Genomic DNA, 26,893 nt, shown 5'->3' with positions numbered 1-26,893 from the left:
TTATGTTGTATAAACAAAACAGGACATGCACACTTTAACCAACCCATCATTTCAGTGACAGGGTCTGCCACACGACTGTGACTGATATGACGGGTTGGTTTGGACCCCCCCCAAAAAAGAAGCAATTAATCTCTCCTTGCACAAACTGGCTCTACAGAGGCAAGATGTCCACCTCATCTTCACCCTCCGATATATCACCGTGTACATCCCCCTCCTCACAGATTATCAATTCGTCCCCACTGGAATCCACCATCTCAGCTCCCTGTGTACTTTGTGGAGGCAATTGCTGCTGGTCAATGTCTCCGCGGAGGAATTGATTATAATTCATTTTAATGAACATCATCTTCTCCACATTTTCTGGATGTAACCTCGTACGCCGATTGCTGACAAGGTGAGCGGCGGCACTAAACACTCTTTCGGAGTACACACTTGTGGGAGGGCAACTTAGGTAGAATAAAGCCAGTTTGTGCAAGGGCCTCCAAATTGCCTCTTTTTCCTGCCAGTATAAGTACGGACTGTGTGACGTGCCTACTTGGATGCGGTCACTCATATAATCCTCCACCATTCTATCAATGTTGAGAGAATCATATGCAGTGACAGTAGACGACATGTCCGTAATCGTTGTCAGGTCCTTCAGTCCGGACCAGATGTCAGCATCAGCAGTCGCTCCAGACTGCCCTGCATCACCGCCAGCGGGTGGGCTCGGAATTCTGAGCCTTTTCCTCGCACCCCCAGTTGCGGGAGAATGTGAAGGAGGAGATGTTGACAGGTCGCGTTCCGCTTGACTTGACAATTTTGTCACCAGCAGGTCTTTCAACCCCAGCAGACCTGTGTCTGCCGGAAAGAGAGATCCAAGGTAGGCTTTAAATCTAGGATCGAGCACGGTGGCCAAAATGTAGTGCTCTGATTTCAACAGATTGACCACCCGTGAATCCTTGTTAAGCGAATTAAGGGCTGCATCCACAAGTCCCACATGCCTAGCGGAATCGCTCCGTGTTAGCTCCTTCTTCAATGCCTCCAGCTTCTTCTGCAAAAGCCTGATGAGGGGAATGACCTGACTCAGGCTGGCAGTGTCTGAACTGACTTCACGTGTGGCAAGTTCAAAGGGCATCAGAACCTTGCACAACGTTGAAATCATTCTCCACTGCACTTGAGACAGGTGCATTCCATCTCCTATATCGTGCTCAATTGTATAGGCTTGAATGGCCTTTTGCTGCTCCTCCAACCTCTGAAGCATATAGAGGGTTGAATTCCACCTCGTTACCACTTCTTGCTTCAGATGATGGCAGGGCAGGTTCAGTAGTTTTTGGTGGTGCTCCAGTCTTCTGTACGTGGTGCCTGTACGCCGAAAGTGTCCCGCAATTTTTCTGGCCACCGACAGCATCTCTTGCACGCCCCTGTCGTTTTTTAAAAAATTCTGCACCACCAAATTCAAGGTATGTGCAAAACATGGGACGTGCTGGAATTTGCCCATATTTAATGCACACACAATATTGCTGGCGTTGTCCGATGCCACAAATCCACAGGAGAGTCCAATTGGGGTAAGCCATTCCGCGATGATCTTCCTCAGTTGCCGTAAGAGGTTTTCAGCTGTGTGCGTATTCTGGAAAGCGGTGATACAAAGCGTAGCCTGCCTAGGAAAGAGTTGGCGTTTGCGAGATGCTGCTACTGGTGCCGCCGCTGCTGTTCTTGCGGCGGGAGTCCATACATCTACCCAGTGGGCTGTCACAGTCATATAGTCCTGACCCTGCCCTGCTCCACTTGTCCACATGTCCGTGGTTAAGTGGACATTGGGTACAACTGCATTTTTTAGGACACTGGTGAGTCTTTTTCTGACGTCCGTGTACATTCTCGGTATCGCCTGCCTAGAGAAGTGGAACCTAGATGGTATTTGGTAACGGGGGCACACTGCCTCAATAAATTGTCTAGTTCCCTGTGAACTAACGGCGGATACCGGACGCACGTCTAACACCAACATAGTTGTCAAGGACTCAGTTATCCGCTTTGCAGTAGGATGACTGCTGTGATATTTCATCTTCCTCGCAAAGGACTGTTGAACAGTCAATTGCTTACTGGAAGTAGTACAAGTGGGCTTACGACTTCCCCTCTGGGATGACCATCGACTCCCAGCGGCAACAACAGCAGCGCCAGCAGCAGTAGGCGTTACACGCAAGGATGCATCGGAGGAATCCCAGGCAGGAAAGGACTCGTCAGACTTGCCAGTGACATGGCCTGCAGGACTATTGGCATTCCTGGGGAAGGAGGAAATTGACACTGAGGGAGTTGGTGGGGTGGTTTGCGTGAGCTTGGTTACAAGAGGAAGGGATTTACTGGTCAGTGGACTGCTTCCGCTGTCACCCAAAGTTTTTGAACTTGTCACTGACTTATTATGAATGCGCTGCAGGTGACGTATAAGGGAGGATGTTCCGAGGTGGTTAACGTCCTTACCCCTACTTATTACAGCTTGACAAAGGGAACACACGGCTTGACACCTGTTGTCCGCATTTCTGGTGAAATACCTCCACACCGAAGAGCTGATTTTTTTGGTATTTTCACCTGGCATGTCAACGGCCATATTCCTCCCACGGACAACAGGTGTCTCCCCGGGTGCCTGACTTAAACAAACCACCTCACCATCAGAATCCTCCTGGTCAATTTCCTCCCCAGCGCCAGCAACACCCATATCCTCCTCATCCTGGTGTACTTCAACACTGACATCTTCAATCTGACTATCAGGAACTGGACTGCGGGTGCTCCTTCCAGCACTTGCAGGGGGCATGCAAATAGTGGAAGGCGCATGCTCTTCACGTCCAGTGTTGGGAAGGTCAGGCATCGCAAACGACACAATTGGACTCTCCTTGTGGATTTGGGATTTCAAAGAACGCACAGTTCTTTGCGGTGCTTTTGCCAGCTTGAGTCTTTTCAGTTTTCTAGCGAGAGGCTGAGTGCTTCCATCCTCATGTGAAGCTGAACCACTAGCCATGAACATAGGCCAGGGCCTCAGCCGTTCCTTGCCACTCCGTGTGGTAAATGGCATATTGGCAAGTTTACGCTTCTCCTCCGACAATTTTATTTTAGGTTTTGGAGTCCTTTTTTTTCTGATATTTGGTGTTTTGGATTTGACATGCTCTGTACTATGACATTGGGCATCGGCCTTGGCAGACGACGTTGCTGGCATTTCATCGTCTCGGCCATGACTAGTGGCAGCAGCTTCAGCACGAGGTGGAAGTGGATCTTGATCTTTCCCTAATTTTGGAACCTCAACTTTTTTGTTCTCCATATTTTATAGGCAGAACTAAAAGGCACCTCAGGTAAACAATGGAGATGGATGGATTGGATAGTTTACTAGTATACAATTATGGACGGACTGCCACGGTTAGGTGGTATAAAAAAACCACGGTTAGGTGGTATATATTATAATAATAATACAATTATGGATGGACGGACTGCCTGCCGACTGCCGACACAGAGGTAGCCACAGCCGTGAACTACCGCACTGTACACTGGTTGATAAAGAGATAGTAGTATACTCGTAACAACTAGTATGACACTATGACGACGGTATAAAGAATGGAAAAAAAACCACGGTTAGGTGGTATATATTATAATAATAATACAATTATGGATGGACGGACTGCCTGCCGACTGCCGACACAGAGGTAGCCACAGCCGTGAACTACCGCACTGTACACTGGTTGATAAAGAGATAGTAGTATACTCGTAACAACTAGTATGACACTATGACGACGGTATAAAGAATGGAAAAAAAACCACGGTTAGGTGGTATATATTATAATAATAATACAATTATGGATGGACGGACTGCCTGCCGACTGCCGACACAGAGGTAGCCACAGCCGTGAACTACCGCACTGTACACTGGTTGATAAAGAGATAGTAGTATACTCGTAACAACTAGTATGACACTATGACGACGGTATAAAGAATGGAAAAAAAACCACGGTTAGGTGGTATATATTATAATAATAATACAATTATGGATGGACGGACTGCCTGCCGACTGCCGACACAGAGGTAGCCACAGCCGTGAACTACCGCACTGTACACTGGTTGATAAAGAGATAGTAGTATACTCGTAACAACTAGTATGACACTATGACGGTATAAAGAAAGAAAAAAAAATACCACGGTTAGGTGGTATATATTGTAATACAATTATGGATGGACGGACTGCCTGCCGAGTTCCGACTGCCGACACAGAGGTAGCCACAGCCGTGAACTACCGCACTGTACTGTGTCTGCTGCTAATATAGACTGGTTGATAAAGAGATAGTATACAATACATACAACAATATACTACTATACTGGTGGTCAGGCACTGGTCACCACTAGTCACACTGGCAGTGGCACTCCTGCAGCAAAAGTGTGCACTGTTTAATTTTAAATTAATATAATATTATGTACTCCTGGGGGCTCCTGCTATATCAACCTGCAGTGCTCCCCAGTCTCCCCCACAATTATTATAAGCTTTGCCTTTTATACATTGATGTGCAGCACACTGGGCTGAGCTGAGTGCACACAGACTGAGTCACACTGTGTGACTGGCTGCTGCTGTGTATCGTTTTTTTTCAGGCAGAGAACGGATATAGCAGAGAACGGATATATATTAAAATAAATAAAAGTTAACTAACAACAACTGCACTGGTCACTGTGGTAAACTCTGTCTGACTCTGCACAATCTCTCTCTCTCTTCTAATCTAATTTCTAATGGAGAGGACGCCAGCCACGTCCTCTCCCTATCAATCTCAATGCACGTGTGAAAATGGCGGCGACGCGCGGCTCCTTATATAGAATCCGAGTCTCGCGAGAATCCGACAGCGTCATGATGACGTTCGGGCGCGCTCGGGTTAACCGAGCAAGGCGGGAGGATCCGAGTCTGCTCGGACCCGTGAAAAAAACATGAAGTTCGTGCGGGTTCGGTTTCAGAGAAACCGAACCCGCTCATCTCTACTAAACAGTGCTTCATATATTATTTTGTGCGGACAACTCACGTACTGTTCAGATTCTCTAAGAGATTTAAGTGAGCTCTGATATATCAAACTGATAGCAGCAGGTTAAATGAAAAATTTCTGCGGTTCAAGGACTCACTCTCAGAGATGATAATTGATGTGTCTGTGCTGTTTTAAATTAAATGTTTTTCTTATGCTGAAACATGTTTTAGTAATATAGAGTTGACAGGAGCAGATTTTGGAGCGGGCAAGCAGTGCCTTCGCCCGAGGCGCTGCAGCCTGGGGGCGCGCCCGCAGTCACCCTGCAGGCACCGCCGCCTGCCTGCACCCCACTTCCTGCTCCACGGCTGCAGCAGACGCCGTGGGCTGTGTGGGCGTCCGCTGCAGCCGGCTCCAGGGACAGACACTAGAAGTCAGTACTGACCTCTAGTGTCTATGTGGTGCTGCTATGGGAGAGACATCATGATGTCTCTCCCATAGAGAGGAGCCAGCAGCCAGACGGAGCAGCAGCAGTGATCGGGAAGCTGGAGCAGGGCAGTGGTAAGTATTATTTTATGGGTTTTTTTGTGTGTGTGCACAACTACTGGGGGCAAAGAAACAGGGCATAACTACTGGGGGCAAAGAAAGAGAGGGCACAACTACTGTGGGCAAAGAGATGGGGCAAAACTACTGCGGGCAAAGAAAGAGGGGGCACAACTACTGGGGGCAAAGAAACGGGGCACAACTACTGGGTGCAAAGCAACAGGGGGCACAACTGCTGGGGGCCACGAAACAGGGGGCACAACTACTTAGGGTAAATCTGGGGACACAGCTACTGGGAGCATAACTATGGCCCCTCCCCTCCCCTATGAGGCAGCGCCCCTAATTTTTTTGCGCACACACACATATTGTTTTTCCACCGGGGGGGGGTGGGGGTGGGGGGTTGTGCCAGTGGAAACTTTTGTACCGGGCGCCACACGGTGTAGAACAGTTGATAACTATTAAAAATAAAAGGAACATTGGGGGTCATTCCGAGTTGTTCGCTCGTTGCCGATTTTCGCTATACTGCGATTTGTTGCTAATTGCGCATGGTAGTTATTTAACACAAAACTTAGTAGATTTACACAAGCTTGAGAGACGTTTTTTCATCACTCGAGTGATCGTAGTGTGATTGACAGGAAGTGGGTGTTTCTGGGCGGAAACTTGACGTTTTCAGGGAGTGTGCTAAAAAACGCAGGCGTGCCAGGTGAAAATGCAGGAGTGTCTGGGGAAATGGGGGAGTGGCTGGCCGAACGCAGGGCATTTTTGTGACATCAAACCAGGAACTAAACGGACTGAGGTGATCGCAATCTAGGAGTAGGTCTGGAGCCACTCAGAAACTGCAGGGAATTGTTTAGTAGCAGATTTGCTAATCTTTCATTTGCTATTATGCTAAGCTAAGATACACTCCCAGAGGGCGGCGGCCTAGCGTTTGCAATGCAGCTAAAAGCAGCTAGCGAGTGAACAACTCGGAATGACCCCCATAGTCTCAAATCGTAAGCGCTGGTTACATTTTTATCGTTACAATCATTGGAGGACTTATAATATGTTAACCTAGTAAGCCCGGTTACATTTATTGTTAATAAATAGAGGGCAGTAGTGTGGTCCATATTTTTCATACATTTTTGAGGGAAATAGTGTTGAATTGTGTATGGGAAAACGGTTTATGGAAATCGAACTTATGTTGCAGTAGGTTTTTTGTTGAACCAAGAAGTATAATTTAAATATGTTTAATTAATAAATATAAGACAATTAAGCCGTGTGACTTTAGAAAACATCTGCTTTATTACAAGAGTGAGTAATAAATTCACACAAAATATATTCACCATAAAGACAGTTACATGTCTATAAAATAAATAAAATATCTTTTTTGGGGGGAATTTGACATAAATGCTCATTTTGCATATGCGTATATATACACAACAGATATTAATGAATTGATACCCCTTATATTTTAACAAGTATATTAAAAGTTAAGTTTTAATATAAATAATCATATCAATGTAATATTAATTAATTCAAAATAGTGCTCCAAAAAGGCAATCTCCTTCTTTTCTTGGCAACTGCCGGCCAATGGGGGTCATTCCGAGATGTTCGCTCGCAAGCAGATTTTAGCAGCATTGCACACGCTATGCCGCCGCCCTCTGGGAGTGTATCTTAGCTTAGCAGAATAGCGAACGAAAGCTTAGCAGAATTGTGAATAGAAATTTCTTAGCAGTTTCTGAGTAGCTCCAGACCTACTCACAGATTGCGTTCAGCTCAGCCCGTTTCATTCCTGGTTTGACATCACAAACACGCCCTGCGTTCGGCCAGACACTCCTGCGTTTTATCCTGGCCCGCCTGCGTTTTTCCGCACACTCCCAGAAAACGGTCAGTTTCCGACCAGGAACACCCACATCCTGTCAATCACACTCCGATCACTTCAACAATGAAAATTCCTTGTTCGGACGTGAGTAAATCTACTAAGTTTTGAGCTAAAATACTTAGCACATGCACACTGTGTATCCTGCGCATGTGCATTTTTGCCTTAATCGCTCCATTGCGAAAATTGGCAATGAGTGATCAACTCGGAATGATCCCAATGTGTGGTGCTTGACATGTTTAATTTATGTGTGGTATGAAATATGTGTTGAATATATCTTTGTGTCTTGTCTGTGTGAATGTGTATGCTACCATATATCGCTCTGCACGCTGCGTGTATGCTCACGCACAGCGACTCATCTGTTTGGAGTTTACATGTGCTGTGTATGTAATATTTTTGACTTCGACACAACCATCACTAAATCTTTTGCACCACTCAAACACACGTGCTCGCAACATACAATCTACCCCGTAAGCCTCGGTTAGCATACGGAAAGATTTGGTGGACATTTTGATCAATTTAACTAAAAATGTTCAATTAACAAGTTGCTCTACTTTTGCACTAAGCATTTTTATGGTGCATGGGAATAACACAACATCTTTGAATACTTTGTGACAGGAAACTGTGCAAGGTGCATGGCTGCCGACAGCTTTATCGGGCCCTGTTACTATGAATGGGGCGTGGCCAACTTGGGAAGGTGTGGAAAGACCCCTGCTGTGCAAAATTGTAATAAATAGACTATGTGCATGCCTGTGAAGCACCGGTTGGTGGTATGGGGTGAGCAGGTTATCGAGTGTGATTCTACCAGCTCTGCACATCATGTAGGGAGAGAAAGGACTGACTACTGCTGCTGCAGCCTTTCTCCTGAGAAAGAATGCAGTAGCAGCTGTCACTTCTTTTCCCCCACTAGACCTCTTCAACAGGCCTGGACTTGTGTAAAAAGTATCCGCCTCTCCCCCCTCCTACAGGCACCACTGGCTAGAGGTGTAAGACATGCAAACTGTTTTGAGATAGTCCGAGGTCAATGTTCCCCCACTCCCTTTTAACTCATGCAGTATTGTTTTAATTTCTACAAGTAGTCTTGTTATTTACTAGTCACACCTAATACTGTATATACATGAGTATTAGGGTTACCACCTTATCCCTTTAATTCTGGACACATATTAATTGCACAGGTTCTGTGGCTGATTAAAACCAGTTGAAATGGAGTCTTAAAGTCAGCCAGCCACAGAACTTGTGTAATTAATATGTGTCAAGAATTAAAGCGATGAGTTGGTGACCCTAATGAGTATATATATATATATATATGAAATTGATTTAGTAGGCACTCTATAGAATCCACAACTGCCCTGGTGCCTTCCACAAAAAAAATGTGTAGCAAGCAAAGTGTTCCTGTTGGAGATGGTGAAGTATCAATCCAATCTCTCTATTGCAAGAACAGGCGGCACTCCTGGGTCTTGGTGAAATAAATTCATGTGTATTTGAAGAAAATTGAAGAAGATTAATCTGACAGCTATTTTTGCACATGTCGGTGTCACATTTTTCATGTCTGACAGGAGCAGTGTGGTAACTACGGCAGCGGGGATGCCCGCGGGTTCCCTAGCAACCAGCAACGTCACGTCCTGGCTGAGTGAAGGGAACGCCCACCGGAAGCCCCGCTGGACGCCAGTGCCCGCAGCACCGTCAGCCGGTTCTTCTCACTACAGGGTTTAAAAGGTAAGACAAACACACCATTCTGTTTTTTGTTTGCAGCAATAGCACATAGCCTTGAAAAAAGCGCCCTGCGCGGCGCTGAAACGTTGGCATAATGTGCCATCCTTCTTATTGATTTTCTTCAAATACACATGAATTTATTTCACCAAGACCCAGGAGTGCCGCCTGTTCTTGCAATAGAGAGATTGGATTGATACTTCACCATCTCCAACAGGAACACTTTGCTTGATATATATATATATATATATATATATATATAGATAGATAGATAGATAGATAGATAGATAGACAGACAGATAGATAGATAGATAGATAGATAGATAGATAGATAGATAGATAGATAGATAGATAGATAGATAGATAGATAGATATAGAATAAACTGTATATACATAGACACATAGAATGTGATGGCAGATAAGAACCACTTGGCCAATCTTTTCTGCCCCATTTTCATCCTTTAGGTAATCTCAATCCTTTATGAACCTTAGGGGTCTATTTACTAAGCCTTGAAAGGAGATAAAGTGGATGGAGATAAAGTACCAGCCAATCAGCTCCTAACTGCCATGTCTCAGGCTGGATTTGAAAAATGTCAGTTAGGAGCTGATTGGCTGATACGTTATCTCCGTCCACTTTATCTTCATCTAAGGCAGTGGTTCCCAAACCTTTTTAGTCCAAGGCACCCTTTTGGTATCCCTGATTTTTTCAAGGCACCCTTACGCCAAAATATTTACCAAACTGTCCCTTTTTTAAAGTAGTTGGGTCGCAGAAGTGCCATTTTTTAGCCTCATCGCTGCACAGCAAATTAATGCAGCTAGCGATCAAGTCGGAATGAGCCCCTATGTCTTTTTGCAGTGCGATACTGGTCACCTGCACCTGCATTCATTAAAAAAAAAAACAGGCTTTGTATAAAATAACAGTTTTTTTTGCAGTCAAATAAATCAATCTATAAAGGCTCCTGTGTATCCATGCACCAAGACCAGCCGCCCCCCCCCCCCCCACCCCCCCACCTGCTTACCAGCTTGTCGTCACATAAAGGGCCCTACATACACGCTTAAAGATTTTACTGAACGATATGAACGTTATCGTTCATTAATGAACGAGAACTCGTTCATATCATTCAGTGTGTAGGCACCACCGATGAACGATGCGCGGCCCAGCGCTCGTTCATCGTTGGTGCCGGCTCGCTCATACCTGCAGAACAATATGGACAATCTCGTCCAAATTAGCATGCAGGGCTATAGAGCCGGGTGACGGATGGAGTGAAGAAACTTCCACTTCCCCCATCACCTCCCCCTCTGCCGCCGGGTCGTTTGACGGCCATATTGCTGTTGGGCAGCTCTGCGGCGGGTCGCCGAGTGTGTAGGGCTCTTAAGTCACTTACAGCAGGCTCCTATAGATTTCCCTATGCAGCATCTCACATACAGTATCATATATTAATATTTTACTCACTTTTTCAGCCAGCTCCTCTGTCACGCCGGCCAGGACTTCAATGAGCTGACAGGATCCTTGCCCTGCGCACTCCTTGGTCACTGGAGCGCACTTCTTGGCCACTCCAGCCTGCTTGCACCTGCATTCTCCACTGGTTACACTCACAGGTTCCCCGTGCACACAAACACATCCCGTATAACACCACCCCTTCCCTGCCGGGTGACTCCAGTCATCGGTTACCCCCCCCCTTCCCTGCACCTGAGAGCAGAATATCCCTACCCCACCACCCCCCGCCGGGTGACTCTGTGACCAGCGACATTCCCCCCCCTGCATCCGATGAACTAGCCGCAGACATCCCGCACTCCCCCGCCACGGCGACAGCTGATTACACATCGCGGCTGACTTCGGCTGCACCTAGCTCCAGCCGTCCGCGCTCCCCCCCGCTGAATACTTGACTAAGTTGCCTTATTACTAGATGGCCGCTCCAGCCATCTGCGCTCTCCCCCGCTGATCACTTACGAGACGACCGCGCTCTCCTCTCCCCCCCGCTGATTACTGCACCTTGAGCCGCCCGTGCCCCCCCCGCGCTGATTACATACTAGATGGCCGCTCCTGTCCCCGCACTTCCCCCCCCCCCCAGGCTAACTACACACACTGGACGGCCGCTCTGTCCTGCCGCCAGCACTCCCCTGAACCCGGCTGACTCCTCACTGCCCACCCGCCGCTCCTGCAGCATACAGTCTCCCCTTCCATCCTCCGGCTAACTTCAGGCTGCGGCTCCCCTGTGACAGCGCTGGGGCACCCCAGGGAGCCGCGGCGCACAGTTTGGGAACCCATGATCTAAGGCTTAGTAAATAGAGCCTTTCATTTTTTTTGTAAAGATATTTATACAGTATGTCTATCCCAAGCATGTTTAAATTGCTCTACTGTCTTAGCCTTTACCACCTCTGATGGAAGGGTATTTCACTTTTCCACTACCCTTTCTGTGAAGTAATTTTTCCTTAAATTTCCCTTGAACCTGCCTCCCTCCTTTTTCAGTGTATGTCCTCAAGTTCTAATATTTCTCTTTCTTTAAAGAATATTTTCCTCCTGTACTTTGTTAAAACCCTTGGTTTATTTTAAAATTTCTATCATGTCCCCCCTTTCCCTTCTCTGCTCCAAACTATACATACTGTTTTAACATTTTTTAGTCTTTCTGGGTAAGTTTTGTGATGTAGGCCATGCACCATTTTAGTTGTCATTCTTTGTACACTCTCTAATGTATTTATTTTTTATTCTTCTGGAGATATGGTCTCTAGAACTGGACACAGTATTCCAGATAAGGCTGTACCAATGACTTTTACAGTGGCACTATTACTTCTTTTTTCCTGCTACAGATTCCTCTCCCTATGCAGCCAAGTATTTGATTAGCCTTCCTCATTGCATTGTTGCATTGCTTTCCTGCCTTTAAGTCACTTGAAATAGTGACTCCTAAATCCCTTTCCTCCTCAGTAGTTTCCATTATAGTACCCTTGATATCCTTCCGGTTTTTGAGATCCAAGTGCATGATTTTGCATTTTGTAACATTAAACTATAGTTGCCACGTTCTTGACCATTTCTCAAGTCTACTTAGGTCATCAATCATTTGTTTTATCCCTCCCGGTGTGTCTACCCTGACATCATGTCTGCAGGTACTGACTGCATTCACTGCATTAGCGATGCCCACTCACATCTCTCTCTTCCCATTTATGGAAGTCTGATGTGCATGCTCACCTAACAGCCGGTGAAAGACTCTCACCATTGCATGCACTAGTGCGCAATTCACTTGGTAAGAGAAAAACACATTGCATCCAGTGAGCATCCTGCGAGGCCTAGGGACCAAAACATTCTCCACCTCCTACTCCTTCTCCTCCACCTCACCACCGGAAACCACCTAAACATCCTCCTTCACACTACCTCCCTCAGCCTCACTCACTGCCTCACCCACAACTAGCTCCTCCTCCATCCTTCTCTGCTTTCCATCACAGCACCAAACAGCAGAGGCTCAAAATGGTGGCTCAGGGGTTTATATAGTGTTTGTGAGGCAGCAGTTATGGGTCATATGAGTGCCAATGCATCAGGCCCTTTCAAATGAGTGAAATCGCAATGTTATATACTGTATACATATGGCAAATACCACTGACTCATCTCAAAATCTCCTGAACTATAAGGACTCAGAACTTGAAATTTGGACAGTAGCTAGCTTTTGTGGGGTGTAGTATGTGTTGCTGGTGATCGGGCTCCCGGCGATCAGCATACCGGCACCAAAATCCCGGCCAACAGCATACCGACAGCTGGGCGAGTGGAAATGAGCCCCTTGCGGGCTCGGTGCGTTCACCGCACTGTGGGCACAGTGGTGAGCTATGCGCACTATGCTATCTATTCTCCCTCCCAGGGGGCCGTGGACCCCCAAGAGGGAGAAGAACTGTTGCTATGCTGGCGGTCGGGATTCCGGCACAGGTATGTTGGTTGCCGGGAGCCTGACCACCGGGAAATTGAAGACAAACTCTTTGGTGATGTAGGCACCCGCTAAGCAGGGATTTTTCAAAATTCCACCCACAAAGGAGATACAGATCTAAAACCAAAACACAAAGACCGAAAAATGGCCTGGTGCACATGCCTAGAAAAGAGGAGAAGCAATGTCATCTCTACGGAATGGTAATCTCAACAATAAAAAGTACTAGCTGCCCAGAGCAGCACTATAGAAACTGTGGGGGGTAATACAGACCTGATCGCTGGGCTGCTAACTTTGCTGTCCTGCATTCAGATAGTCACCGCCCAAGGGGGGGGTGTAAATTTGCCCGTGCAAGTGTTCAATCGCATGTGTACGCCGAGCTGCAAAAATCCAGCGTGTGAAGTCTGTGCGCAGCCCAGGACTTACTCCTACAGTGCGATTAGAACAGGCTGATCGGGGTCGGAGCTGGCGTCAGATACCCTCCCTGAAAACCCTTTGGAAAGTCTGCGTTTTTCCGGACACTCCCAGTAAACGGTCAGTTATCACCCACAAATGGCCTCTTCCTGTGAATCACCTTGCGAGTTCCCATGCGTTCAGAATTTGTGCCCCATCCTGTCACTAGTTGGAGATGCCTGTTGTTGTTTGGTGATGAGAATTGCTGTACATACGCATGTGCAGCTTACCGCCCGCTGTGCAAAAACACACAGCAGCAATCAGATCTGTATCACCCCCTAGGTAATATTGTCTCACATCAATAATTGTTTTTATTCATCCCTTACTATTTGCATTTGATATTATTGTCTTGGTTTCATCCTGTTAATGCGCCTCTTTTCTGCCATGTAGCTGTATGACATGTTTGACATGTTGATGAGGTATATACCGGGACCGCATCACAAAGCAACTAAGATTCTGTTCCAGCTAGATAAGTTTATTAAGGAAAGGATGGATATTGAAAAGGAGACACTAGATCCAAAAAGACCACGGCACATGATAGACAGTTTCCTTATCAAAATGGAAGAGGTACAGTATGTGTATTATTCTGCATCACACTAGCTGACAAGGTTTCAGCAGACTGGACTTTTTTTAACTACATATTTGTTAAATATATAATTATTTTCCTACCTTTATAGCTGTATTTTTGCTCCTCAATGATCATGTCAGTATTCATGTGTGTCTTATGCATCAGTTTCAAAGACAATCATTAGTAAGGGAGATTAAGCTAATTATTATAGCATGCTAGAATAAGAATATTCTATGTGACGTTCTTACAGTTACTGTATGTTATGCTCTGGGGTCTAAAGCCATGATACTTGGCTCACCGCTGTCTCATCAGGCTTCTCCTGAGGTCCTCTGGTCACAGCTGGTCCCTGCTTCCTTCTACTGCACGCACATTGGCTCTTTTTTTCACTGACGTCCCGCTGGCTCCAGTGCATGGGCCATGCCATTTTGGATTTGCTCAGCTGACCACAGCTCATCCACTGAAAATGCTTCCTAGATTCAGATGACTCTGGCAGCCAATCAGGGCACAGAAACAGAGGAAAAAGAATCAACAGAGGGGATCTTCAATTTGAACGAACACCAATTTACAGAAGCTGAAATCAAAGTCCTATGAAAAGGTCCGAAATTTGCACCCAATAACTACTTGGTCAAATTCAATACCACTATCAATCTGCATAAATTCATCAGGAAGATTACTTTAAAGACATTTTTCCAGAGAGAAGATGTACAAATAAGAGAAAAGAATGAAAGCAGCAAAGGCCCTTATGTACACACAAAATTTAAAGCTAAATCCTCATTCTACCCTACACACCTAAAAGGACCTCTCATTAATACCTTCCAGAGACTTGTCGAACTAGATATTTAACACATACCATATACCAATAATATCAAGCATAAATGGAATCTGACCAAAAAAAGAAAACAAAGCCCTTAAGAGTCTGGAAAAGAACAAAAACATAATAATCAAACCAGCGGACAAGGGTGGCGGAGTTGTTATTATGAACCGGAGTGCATATGAAAACGAGTCTACTAAACTATTAGAATATTTAGACACATACAAACTACTGACAAAGGACCCTACAGACGATTTCAAAATAGAGCTGGACAGCATCTTGAAATGTGCAACTGACGAATGGATCCTCACAAAGGGAGAATATAAATGTATATATCCAGAACACCCGAAGACAGCAGTCTTCTATCATCTACCAAAAGTGCATAAAGATGCAAAAGCACCACCTGGAAAGCCAATTATAGCCGGAATCAACTCTCTGACATCAAAACTCTCCTGTTACATTGATGACTTTCTCAAACCCCTGGTATTCAAACAGAGAAGTTACATCAAGGATACTACACAAGTACTCACAAGTTTGGAAGGATTGGAATGGAAGGAGACGTACCTTATCGCATCCTGTGATGTCAAGTCACTGTACATGTGCATAAACCATGACCAAGGATGCGAGAATGTTTGAAAAATACTTACCAAAGAATCAGGAATGGAAATTAAACAGATCAATTTCATCTTAGAAGCCATATAATTCATATTAAATCATAATTACTTTTGGTACGGAGAGAAGTTCTACCTCCAAATTAAAGGAACAGCCATGGGCACTATTTTCGCACCATCTTATGCAAACCTTTTCTTGGCACAGTTGGAAAATGAAAACATCTGGACAAACAATATCAATATATGAAATTTGATCATCTGGGCCAAATATATTGATGACATACTTATAGTATGGAATGGAGATCAAGAAAGCATGGAAAATTTAATAAGTAAAATAAACAATAATAATGAAAACTTGGAATTTACCAGCGAAATTAGCAAGGAATCCCTGAACTTTCTAGATCTCAATATATTTGTAGAGAATAATACAATTGAAAGTAAAACATATGTCAAAAAGTGGACTGCAATAATTACCTCAATGTTAGAAGTAACCATCACCCCAAATGGATCAAAAATATCCAGAGAGGCCAGATGAGTAGAATTAAAAGAAACTGCTCAAGAACAAAAGATAGTGATATCCAAATTATTCACCTGGTAAACCAATTTAAAGAGAAAGGATATAATCAGGAAGATCTCAATAAAGATCTGGAGGCTATCAAGAACATAGAAAGGAAAGATCTTTTGAGTTACAAAACCAACAAGAACATCAACGACCAGGAACTTCTGTTTTTGACCGACTATTCCAGCCAAAGAGTCTTATTGGAAATGAGCATTAAAAGACACTGGCACATCCTTACAGCAGATGAAGAACTAAGAAATTTCCTACCTACAATTCCCAAAGTAGTCTATAGAAGAGCCCCACTATTAAAAACAGACTTGTAAAAAGTTATTTGAAACAAGACAAAAAAGATATATCCTCCTCGCTAGGGAACACAGACTCAGGCTTCTATGCCTGTAATAATTGTGCAGCATGCAAAAAAAAAAATCTCACTACCAAACCTACCAAAACTATCACATCAAGAACCACAGGGAAGGAGTTCAAGATTAAGGACCGTATTACATGTAGCTCCGTGGGGGTAATATATCTCATTACATTCCCCTGTAATATATCTCAATACATGCCCCTGCGGTCTTCAATACGTGGGCAAAACATTCAGAAAACTTAGTGTTAGAATTAATGAACATCTGAATAATATCAAAAACAACAAAGAAAATCACAACATACCGTATCATTATAAGAAGAAACATAGAAGCGATCCTTCAAACTTAAGATTTGTAGGAATTTAAACAAATCTCTTTAGGGTTTCTTGGAGGGAACTGGGATAACCATCTTCTAAAAGAAGAGGCACAAATGATATTCGAACTAGGGACCCTATCCCCAGATGGACTAAATGCAGAAATAGACCTACATCCCTTCCTATGTGAATGAATAATCCTGATTTTAAACCCAAGGACACTACTACCAGCAGTATTCTGTGGGTTGGTGTAGAGTTCCTCCTTTTCCTGCATTATAATTTCCAGCCTGGATACATCACACATTACCAGTCCTAGCACCGTTACCTCACACATTACCAGACCCAGCCTGGTTGCCTCACTCATTACTGGTTTCATCCTGGTTACCTCACGCATTACTGGTTTCATCCCGTTTTCCTTACGCATTACCAGTCCCTGTTATCCTCACAGTTACCTTACCGGCACAACATGCAAGAAAATATGCTGTTTCTCTTATATGAAAATGCAATCACCTGCTTGCTCCTGAGTGGCCACACATGCAGCTTTAACCCCCACTAAAATAAATATTCAGCAAGGTAGTTTGTGAGAAAGGTCACTGATTGTTATTAGTTGAATAATAAATCAGACTGACTGGTGGCTGTGAAAGCATAAAAAAAACAGCACAGACTAAAATAACATACAATATACTGTATATACAGGGATGGAACATCCACCCCAAACTGAAACTGATCTGTGAGGAAACCACCCCTTAGTATGGACCAAGTTGAGCGATCCTCAGGGATGTACTTAGGTATGCTATCAAGTGCACAGCACCTAACTTAAATTCAAAGGGGAGAATCTCCACAATCGTACAGCTTTAAATGCCTACAGCAGGAGTGTCATCTAAAAACAAAGGGCCTAATCATACTTACCTACATTTCTTTTCTTCTCTCCGGGAGATACCCGGAGGGGAGAAGCGAGTGGGCAACGACGGGGCTGAGCCAATTGCATCATTAGGCCCCGCCCACTGGATGGGAACATGCTGTGATTGGGCGACATTTGCATAGGGGTGGATCGTCAATTATGCGATTAGCATATAATCGCATCATTAAGCCCCGCCCCTTGTGACGGTTCCACAATTTTTCCCTATTTAGCTCCCTATTCTGACCACTTCCCTAGGAAGTATGTAGCATGTGGGAGGGGGGCCCACTCTACCGGGGCTGCGGGGGATTACACGAGAACCTGGGTGTCTCCCGCAGAATCCGGGATAATAGGTAAGTATGGGCCTAATTCACTAAGGATTGAAATTGCAAAGCTGTTTGCAGCAGCTTTTCGATTGCAATCCTTAGCAATGCAAATGCAGGAGTAGGTGCACAGCACCTTTTTCCAGTATTTGAGAAGCAATCGCATTTGGGATAAACATCGCAAGCTTACTTAGGCTTGCCCGTGCAGGGCTGCTTGCTAGTCAACTGCATCTCGCAATACAATCCTTGGCCTCGCCAGTCCTGGAAGACAGGGGGTGACACGTCCCTGTTTCCAGCAACGCCGGCAGCCCCCGCCCCTCCCTGTAAACGCCTCTGCCTGTCAATCAGGCACAGGCATTCACATGCGCAAAATGAGTCCTGCATGTGCGCAGGACCCTGCCAACTTGGAAATGGATCACTTAAGCAATCCTTACTGAATCACCCCCAGAGTTTGTACAACTAGAAACAAAAAAGCATAATGAAAAGTCAACCATCAGGTGAGACAGCAACCGTGGCATGTTAGAAATGTTTTGCCTTAAAGCTGTACCTTTGCCTACAAATCGCTGCACTTACAGTATGTACATGTGACCATAGTCACAATTTAAAAGTGGGCAACTAGGAACTGTTATGCAAATATTGATCATATTATATCCTATCTTCTATATTGGCTGTAAAATTGATTGTGGCAGTCACTTATTTCTCTTTCTCATTGTTTGTCCTTGCAGGAAAAGAATAATCCACTCACACAGTTTGATATGCAGAATTGTTTTATAAACACTTCATCTTTGTTTCTTGCTGGATCAGAAACAGTGAGCACAACATTAAGACATGGCTTTCTGCTGCTAGTCAAACACCCTGACATCAAATGTAAGAAAAGATGTGTTATGATGATACTAATTGTTATATAAGATTATATAAGATTCCTACAATCATGATAGAGAGGTCTTCTGGCTATAGCAATCGCCCATTGTTCTATAGAGTACAACACACTCACCGGTACTTAGGATACTGTCAGGTCTTAAACTATGGACAGTAGCAGTTTATGTAAGATCGCAGGAGATAAGCTAAAGCAGGTAAAACAGTAGTACTGAAACACAAATAATGATATGTGTAGGACTGTTCCAGAATAGCAGCAAAAAAAGGTTAATGCAACGGTGAAGGAGTGTACAGATCTCTGACAGCAGAGAAACACAATATGGCAAACATGCGTAGAATTGCAGAAATGCAGGAGAATACAGGTTCTCACAGTAACTATAAGTGAGGCAGCAGCGGTAATACACAATAATGCATGCAATCTACAAGTGAATCCATAATGAGAGGAATGTGCACAGATTTTCACAGAGCCTTTAATATGAGTAGCAGTGGTAATTCTCAATGCACTTAGCTGAGGAAACGGGTCTGGAAGCATGGTCCTACAGCAGCAGCAGCAGCAGCAAGACACCAGGATTTAGTCATCCAACAGCAGGGACTGAATGACAAGGCCCCAGGAAGAACTATCACTTGCAAGGGTGTGTGGGATTGACTGCCTTTTAACATCAACAGGAACCAATCACAGAGACCAAACCTCAAATTACAGGAATGGATAGCAGGTGTAAAGCCGCACATACAACCAGCATCCCAGCTGCTGGGCAACAGCCGGCACCTAGCAACACCAGAACTATCGGGTAATGCAGCCGACATGATGCAGCATCCGGTCACCTGGAAACGACCAGGATCCACAATGGAGGGGAGCTGCGATGCATCTCCTAACAAGATGTCAGTTTAACCTACCCTATTCAGTCATAGGGCCAGATGCATCATCGCTTGGAAAGTGATAAAATGGAGAGTGAAAAAGTGGCAGCCAATCAGCTCCTAACTGCAATTTTTCAAACACAGCCTGTGACATGGCAGTTAGGAGCTGATTGGTTGGTACTTTTTAATTCTCCATTTTATCAATTTCCAAGCGATGATGCATCTAGCAACTAATTCCAAATAACCAGTGGTGGCTCCTACCTTTTATAGGTAGGCGGGCTTCCGCCACCCACGTGGGTGATGTGAGGAGTCAGATTGCCGTGTAATGTGTCCCGGCGTCTGCACAATGCACAATGGAGCTAACAGTGGCGGCTCGACTTTCTATGGACTGCATCATATTTATCAACTGCCCAGTGCTGTGCATGACTGTACTATGAACAAATAGGCTACGCCTTCAATGAAGATATGGGGTCATTCCGACCCGTTTGCACGCAGCTGTTCATCGCTGTGGTGCAAATGGGTCAGAAATGCGCATGCGCGGCGGACGCGCATCATTGCCCGGCAACAGTCGTGATCGCAGAAAGTGATCGCAGCGGCGATCGCAAGTAGACTGACAGGCGGGAGGCATTCCGGGGCATCAACTCACCGTTTTACAGGCGTGTTGAGGTAAACGCAGGTGTATCCAGGCATTAGGAGGGAAGATGTCTGACGCCAATCCCGGGATATTCATTGCTGCATCCGTCTCACAGGGTAAGTAACTCTAAGCCTGGTCTTGTTTTGCAGGAAACTTTTTTAGCATAGCAGGGCTGCACAAGCGATCGCAGCCCTGCTATGCTAAAATACACTCCCCCATAGGCGGCGTCAAGTTGATCGCACGAGCAGCAAAAAGTTGCTATGCAAATGCATCAAACATATTTGCATAGTCTTTCTTCCAGCGCACAATAGGTAAACAAGTGAGTATTCAGTTCTACATCATCCACATAATCTCTTTAATTACTGAAGTTTCCTTTTGCCAATACTTACCTAAACCGAGATTATTATTATTATTATTATTATTATTACTATTATTATTACTATGCCTAGTCACATTCTCAATTAAGGGGGTGAGACCTGATCGCTGCTGTGCGTTTTCTCAGAGTGAGCGATCAGGTAATAACTGCGCACGCGTATGCACCGCAATGCGCACGCGTCAGCCAACAACGGGCATCGCCGGTCAGCGACAGGATGGTGCAAAAATTCTGATTGCACATGCGTTCGCAAGGTGATTGACAGGAAGAGACTGTTTGTGGGTGGTAACTGAACATATATTGGGAGTGTCCGGAAAAACGCAGGCGTTCCCAAGCGTTTTCAGGAAGGGTATTGTACATCAACTCCGGCCCAGATCAGCCTGTCCTCATTGCACTGAAGGAGTAAATCCTGAGCTGCGCACAGACTGCTCACCAGGGCCGGATTAAGCCTTGGGGGTGCCCAAGTCACTTAAGACAGGGGGGCCCTGGTGGAGGTGGGTGTATATTAGATTGTGCATATATGACTGGTGTCACCTGTGTTAAACTATTTAATTGATAAGAAAGATATATCAACACAGGTGATTGCAATCATAAATTAAGAAGGAAGTCCAGGTAGAGAGCATTTTGTCCCTCCTGGAATGGGTCATGCTGGGATGTAGGGATTGTGTATATTATATTTTAAACCAAGGATGTATATTATATTTAAACTAATAGTTTAATAATGCCTGAGTACTGTTTATAGCTCCACCTAATTAAAAGACAACTTTTTATAAAATGTACTTGTAGTACAACGAAGGCAACATAAACAACCTTAAAATGCGCATAGAAAAATAAAATCTATCATTTATCTTGTCACGTGCAATAATAGCAGTATCCTCTGTGCTACTTACACACTGGGACCGGATGCAGGAGGACTCTGTGTGTGTGTGTCTCTGTCTATACCCGCAATAGATAGCAGGTTACACAGGACCCAGACTCCCAGGCAGTGAGGAGGAGAAGCTGGGATCCCTGGGTCACTTATAGCTCTCTCCTCCCTCCTATCTCTACTCTGGCTGGTATCTCATGAAACCTGATACTCCTGTGTCTCTGCCTGCACTGCATACTGTCCTGCTCACATTCTGGCTGCCTGGTTCTGCTGTTGCATAAGAGGAAATGCTAGTGATGTCAGTGTGCTCTGGCCAGGTGGCCCCCTGACAAAGGGGGGCCCGGTGTACAGTATGCCCTGCATCCCCCCTTAATCTGGCTTTGCTGCACACAGTGGATTTTTGCAGCTCGGCATGCACATGCGATTGCACACTTGCACAGCGAATTTACACTCCCCCTGGGCGGCGGTGACTATCTGATCGCAGGACAGTAAGGTTAGCAGCCCAGCGATCAAGTCTGAATCACCCCTTTAGTTTTTTGTTATACACATGAAAGGCCAAATATAGGGAGTGGATGGTAAGGCGCCATTTTCATAGGTAAATGTTTACTAGTGGTTCAAAACATGATCCTTTTACCATAATAAAATGGCATATACTGAGGCGATTATGTGAAGAACAAGATTTAATCATGATACAGTATAATACAATTAAAAATACAATTAAAAACAATTCTTGTATTTAATTGTATTTTCAATTGTATTATACTGTACCACTCATTATATTTGGCTATTCTTCAGTGAAAGTTGGTGTTTCTTTCCAATTGTGTACAAAAGGTTTATTTTGCGCAACTGCACTTCTTTTTTATCTTCCAAATGCACACAGAAAGACAAAATATTAGTGATCATGATTCTTCATCATAGGTAAAGTGCAAGAGGAAATTGACCAAGTGATTGGCAGGCAGCGAGCCCCTGAGCCAGAAGATCGGGAGTCTATGCCATACACAGATGCCGTCATTCATGAAATTCACCGTTATGCCAATGTGGTTCCCATGAACCTTCCACATTCAGTTTCTAAGGACACTATGTTGAATGGATTTATGATTCCTCAGGTACTGCACTTGCACCAGTGTTAAGCATGTCATTAATCCTATTTTATCTATGCAGTGATTCTATAAATATAGTAAATAATATAAAACTATTTCTAGCGTATAGTCAGAATTACTGTAATGAGTGCTGCTTGGTGTGGTGTATTGAATCAGAAAATTAAGAAAATCTGTCAAATGATGACTCCAATACCCTTAAGGAGGTTATACAGAAGTGGGCTCGGCCAGAAGCATGTGCCCTTCAGGCCTGACCCTGAAAAATTGCCTGTCTTCGCTCCTGCTATAGTGTCAGCCCGATGGCTGGTTCAACCTAGTGAAGATTATTAGAAAATAGGGGGGACCCCCACAACTCCTTTTTCCTCCTATTTTCCAATACCAACCTAGGCTCAGAGGCCTGAGTTATTGAATTTGGGAGACCCCAGACATTTTAAAGCATAGTCATCTAACAAAGCCTTGTTTGTAAGAGCCGCTATGTACCAACCAATGCTGAAAAATGTATATAATACAGGAAAGTTTGACAGAGATTGTGGACCCCTCTCAGCTCTGGGCCCCATAGCAGCTGCACTGCCTGCATCTATAGTAGCTATGCCCTTGTCATTAATGCATCTATTTTGTCCCTTCTGCTCCATAGGGTACAGATGTACTTCCGATCCTGACATTTGTTCTCCAAGATCCAAAATACTTTCCTGATCCATTTACTTTTAACCCTGATCGGTTCTTAGATGAAAATGGAAGTTTTAAAAAGAATGATGCCTTCCTGGTGTTTTCTGCAGGTACAAACTGAAACTATATATCATCAACTGCAGCAGCTTTGGCATCAATGACATTCAGTATGTAAGGATTCAAGATCTTGTGGAAACTGAGGATATTTAGGACCAGATTTATCAAGCCTTGTAGTGTGATAAATTGCATGGTGAAAAAGTTCCAACCAATCAGCTCTAAACTGTGATTTTTCAAACATAGTCTGTAACATGGCAGTTAGGAGCTGATTAGCTGGATCTTTATCACTGTGCAATTTATCACTCTCCAAGGCTTGATACATCTGGGCCTTAATATTTGATTTGTGCTGTAAAGAAAGAAATGCTAAATTGGCTCCCCGTTATCTGATTATCATGGGACAACAGAGGAATAATAAAACAGGATGAGTGGGAATAAAGTTCCAAATGAAGCTATAGAATCTGACTACTTTGCTTTTCCTTTTCTCCCCAGGATTGCGTACCTGTGTTGGAGAAGGTTTGGCCCGCCTTGAAATGTTCCTCATCCTTACCAGCATTCTGCAGAATTTTAATATCACTTCTCCCAAAGATCCCAAAGACTTGGACATCTCACCACAAATGGTTGGGCTCACCAATGTGCCACGTCCTCACAAGACTGGCTTCGTCCCACGTTGAGTAAAGCAAATGGAGACAATAAGGGCTCATTTTCAGTTGGATGGAATTTGTGTCTACATATAATAAGAATTATTATTATTATTACTGTATTAATAATAATAATAATAATGATTAATAATAATAATAATAATAAATGATCCCCCTACTTACAGGTGCATGTGCATTGGTCTTGTGGTATTGAAATTTAAAGCAAACTAAATGTGCTTACACCCCCCTCCAACTCACTTTCAACAATAAGTGCAAAATGCATCTCTCTAAGAATAGGAAATGGATGTGTAAGCAATTCACCAAAAACATGTTGCACTGCAGGTGGGGTAGATGTAACATGTGCAGAGACAAATTTGGATGAAGTGTGTTAAAACTTAAATCTAAATTGCAGTGTAGAAATGAAGCAGCCAGTACTTACCCTGCACAAAAACAATATAACCCACCTAAATCTAAATCTCTCTGCACATGTTACATCTGTCCCACCTGCCCACCTTGCTAACAAACCTGAATAACCCCCCTAGTTTCCATCCACTACTATATGAGCCCCAAAGAGAGAATTAAAACAAATCATACATATTGGCCAGTGCCAGATTAAGGTCCTCATGGGCCTGGAGCTGAAATTTATGAAGGGCCTATTGTGTGCTGCCGCAGGTGTGACCAGCATAGTTTTCACTTTGACAAAGGGGCAAGTTAGTCCCCAAATGTTGATCTATGGGGGGTCATTCAATTGGGAGCGAGGTATAGCGAGTTAAAAAAAAAACCTTGCTTTCCTCATGCCCAGTTTTGGATTACCATGGGTATGAGCATTCCTGATACCTGCGGTATCCAATTTTGAAAAAATGGTTGCAATGTTTTCAGCACCAAAAACTCTGCGCCCCGTAAAAAAAAATGAAACTCACCTCTTCTTAGGTGTCCGGAGGTCTTGCAGCTCCTGATGGTCTCCCCTCTGTGGGTTGCTGGGAGGTGCAAGGGCTGCTAGGAGATGTAGTTCTCCCAGCTGCCAGCTCCGTGGGGTCACACACACATATATTGATACACACTTGCAAACACTCTCGGTGCCAGAGCAAATCCCAGTGATTTTTCCTAAAATGAATAATTTTGGGAAAATTCAGACTTGCTCTGGGGCTGCATGAAAAAGACGCAGTGAATTTTATAGAAATCACTGCATCCTATTTTCAGTCCACTAATTGAATACCAAAACCTTGCAGTTGCGTGACAAAATGTGCGCCACAAGGTTTTTCAAATTTCCCGCTGCCAATTGAATCTGTCCCTATGTATGTGACTTTCATACAATCATTTTCCAGTCTTTGAGTGCCGCTGCCTGTTTGTTTACAGTTACGTTCACCAGACGGCAAAGAAGCAGCTATGTAACTATTTGGAAGAGTGTCGGGCTATTTTACAATTTATATCTAATCTAATCTAATCTCTCTCTCTCTCTCTCTCTCTCTCTATATATATATATATATACATATTTATATATTTTACATATATACATACTGTTTATATGTACTGTGGGAGTGTGTATTATATATATATATATATATATATATATATATATATATATATATAAAAATATATACACTGCTCAAAAAAATAAAGGGAACACTAAGACAACACAATGTAACTCCAGGTCAATCACAATTCTGTGAAATTAAACTGTCCACTTAGGAAGCAACACTGATTGACAATCAATTTCACATGCTGTTGTGCAAATAGAATAGACAACAGGTGGGCATTATAGGCAATTAGCAAGATACCCCCAATAAAGGAGTTGTTCTGCAGGTGGTGACCACAGACCACTTCTCAGCTCCTATGCTTTCTGGCTGATGTTTTGGTCACTTTTGAAAGCTGGCGGTGCTTTCACTCTAGTGGTAGCATGAGACAGAGTCTACAACCCACACAAGTGGCTCAGGTAGTGCAGCTTATCCAGGATGGCCCATCAATGCGAGCTGTGGCAAGAAGGCTTGCTGTGTCTGTCAGCGTAGTGTCCAGAGCATGGAGGTGCTACCAGGAGACAGGCCAGTACATCAGGAGATGTGGAGGAGGCTGTAGCAGGGCAACAACCCAGCAGCAGGACTGCTACCTCCGCCTTTGTGCAAGGAGGAAATGTAGGAGCGCTGCCAGAGCCCTGCAAAATGACCTCCAGCAAGCCACAAATGTGCATGTGTCTACTCAAATGGTCAGAAACAGACTCCATGACGGTGGTATGAGGGCCCGACGTCCACAGGTGGGGGTTGTGCTTACAGCCCAACACCGTGCAGGACGTTTGGCATTTGCCAGAGAACACCAAGATTGGCAAATTCGCTACTGGTGCCCTGTGCTCTTCACAGATAAAATCAGGTTCTCACTGAGCACATGTTACAGACGTGACAGAGTCTGGAGACACCAAGGAGAACGTTCCGCTGCCTGCAACATCCTCCAGCATGACAGGTTTTGCAGTGGGTCAGTAATGGTGTTGGGTGGCATTTCTTTGGGGGGCCGCACAGCCCTCCATGTGCTCGCCAGAGGTAGCCTGACTGTCATTAGGTACCGAGATGAGATCCTCAGACCCCTTGGGAGATCATATGGTGGTGCCTTTGGTCCTGGGTTCCTCCTAATGCAAGACAATGCTAGACCTCATGTGGCTGGAGTGTGTCAGTAGTTCCTGCAAGATGAAGGCATTTATGCTATGGACTGGCCCGCCCATTCCCCAGACCTGAATCCAATTGAGCACATCTGCGACATCATGTCTCGCTCCATCCACATACTGTCCAGGAGTTGGCGGATGCTTTAGTCCAGGTCTGGGAGGAGATCCCTCAGGAGACCACCCGCCACCTCATCAGGAGCATGCATAGGCGTTGTAGGGAGGTCATAGAGGCACGTGGAGGCCACACACTCTACTGAGCCTCATTTTGACTTGTTTTAAGGACATTACATCAAAGTTGGATCAGCCTGTAGTGTGTTTTTC

The 26,893-nt window shown here is 44.5% G+C and overlaps 1 pseudogene; it reads left to right on the top strand.

The window, feature by feature from the left end:
• LOC134949266 (cytochrome P450 2A13-like) overlaps positions 1–24,047 on the top strand; it is an 84,004-nt pseudogene extending 59,957 nt beyond the window's left edge.
• The last annotated feature ends 2,846 nt before the right edge of the window (positions 24,048–26,893 follow it).

Source organism: Pseudophryne corroboree, chromosome 8 (assembly GCF_028390025.1).
Source record: "Pseudophryne corroboree isolate aPseCor3 chromosome 8, aPseCor3.hap2, whole genome shotgun sequence".
Lineage (NCBI taxonomy): Eukaryota > Metazoa > Chordata > Amphibia > Anura > Myobatrachidae > Pseudophryne > Pseudophryne corroboree.
This window is presented reverse-complemented; position numbering and strand designations above follow the sequence as displayed.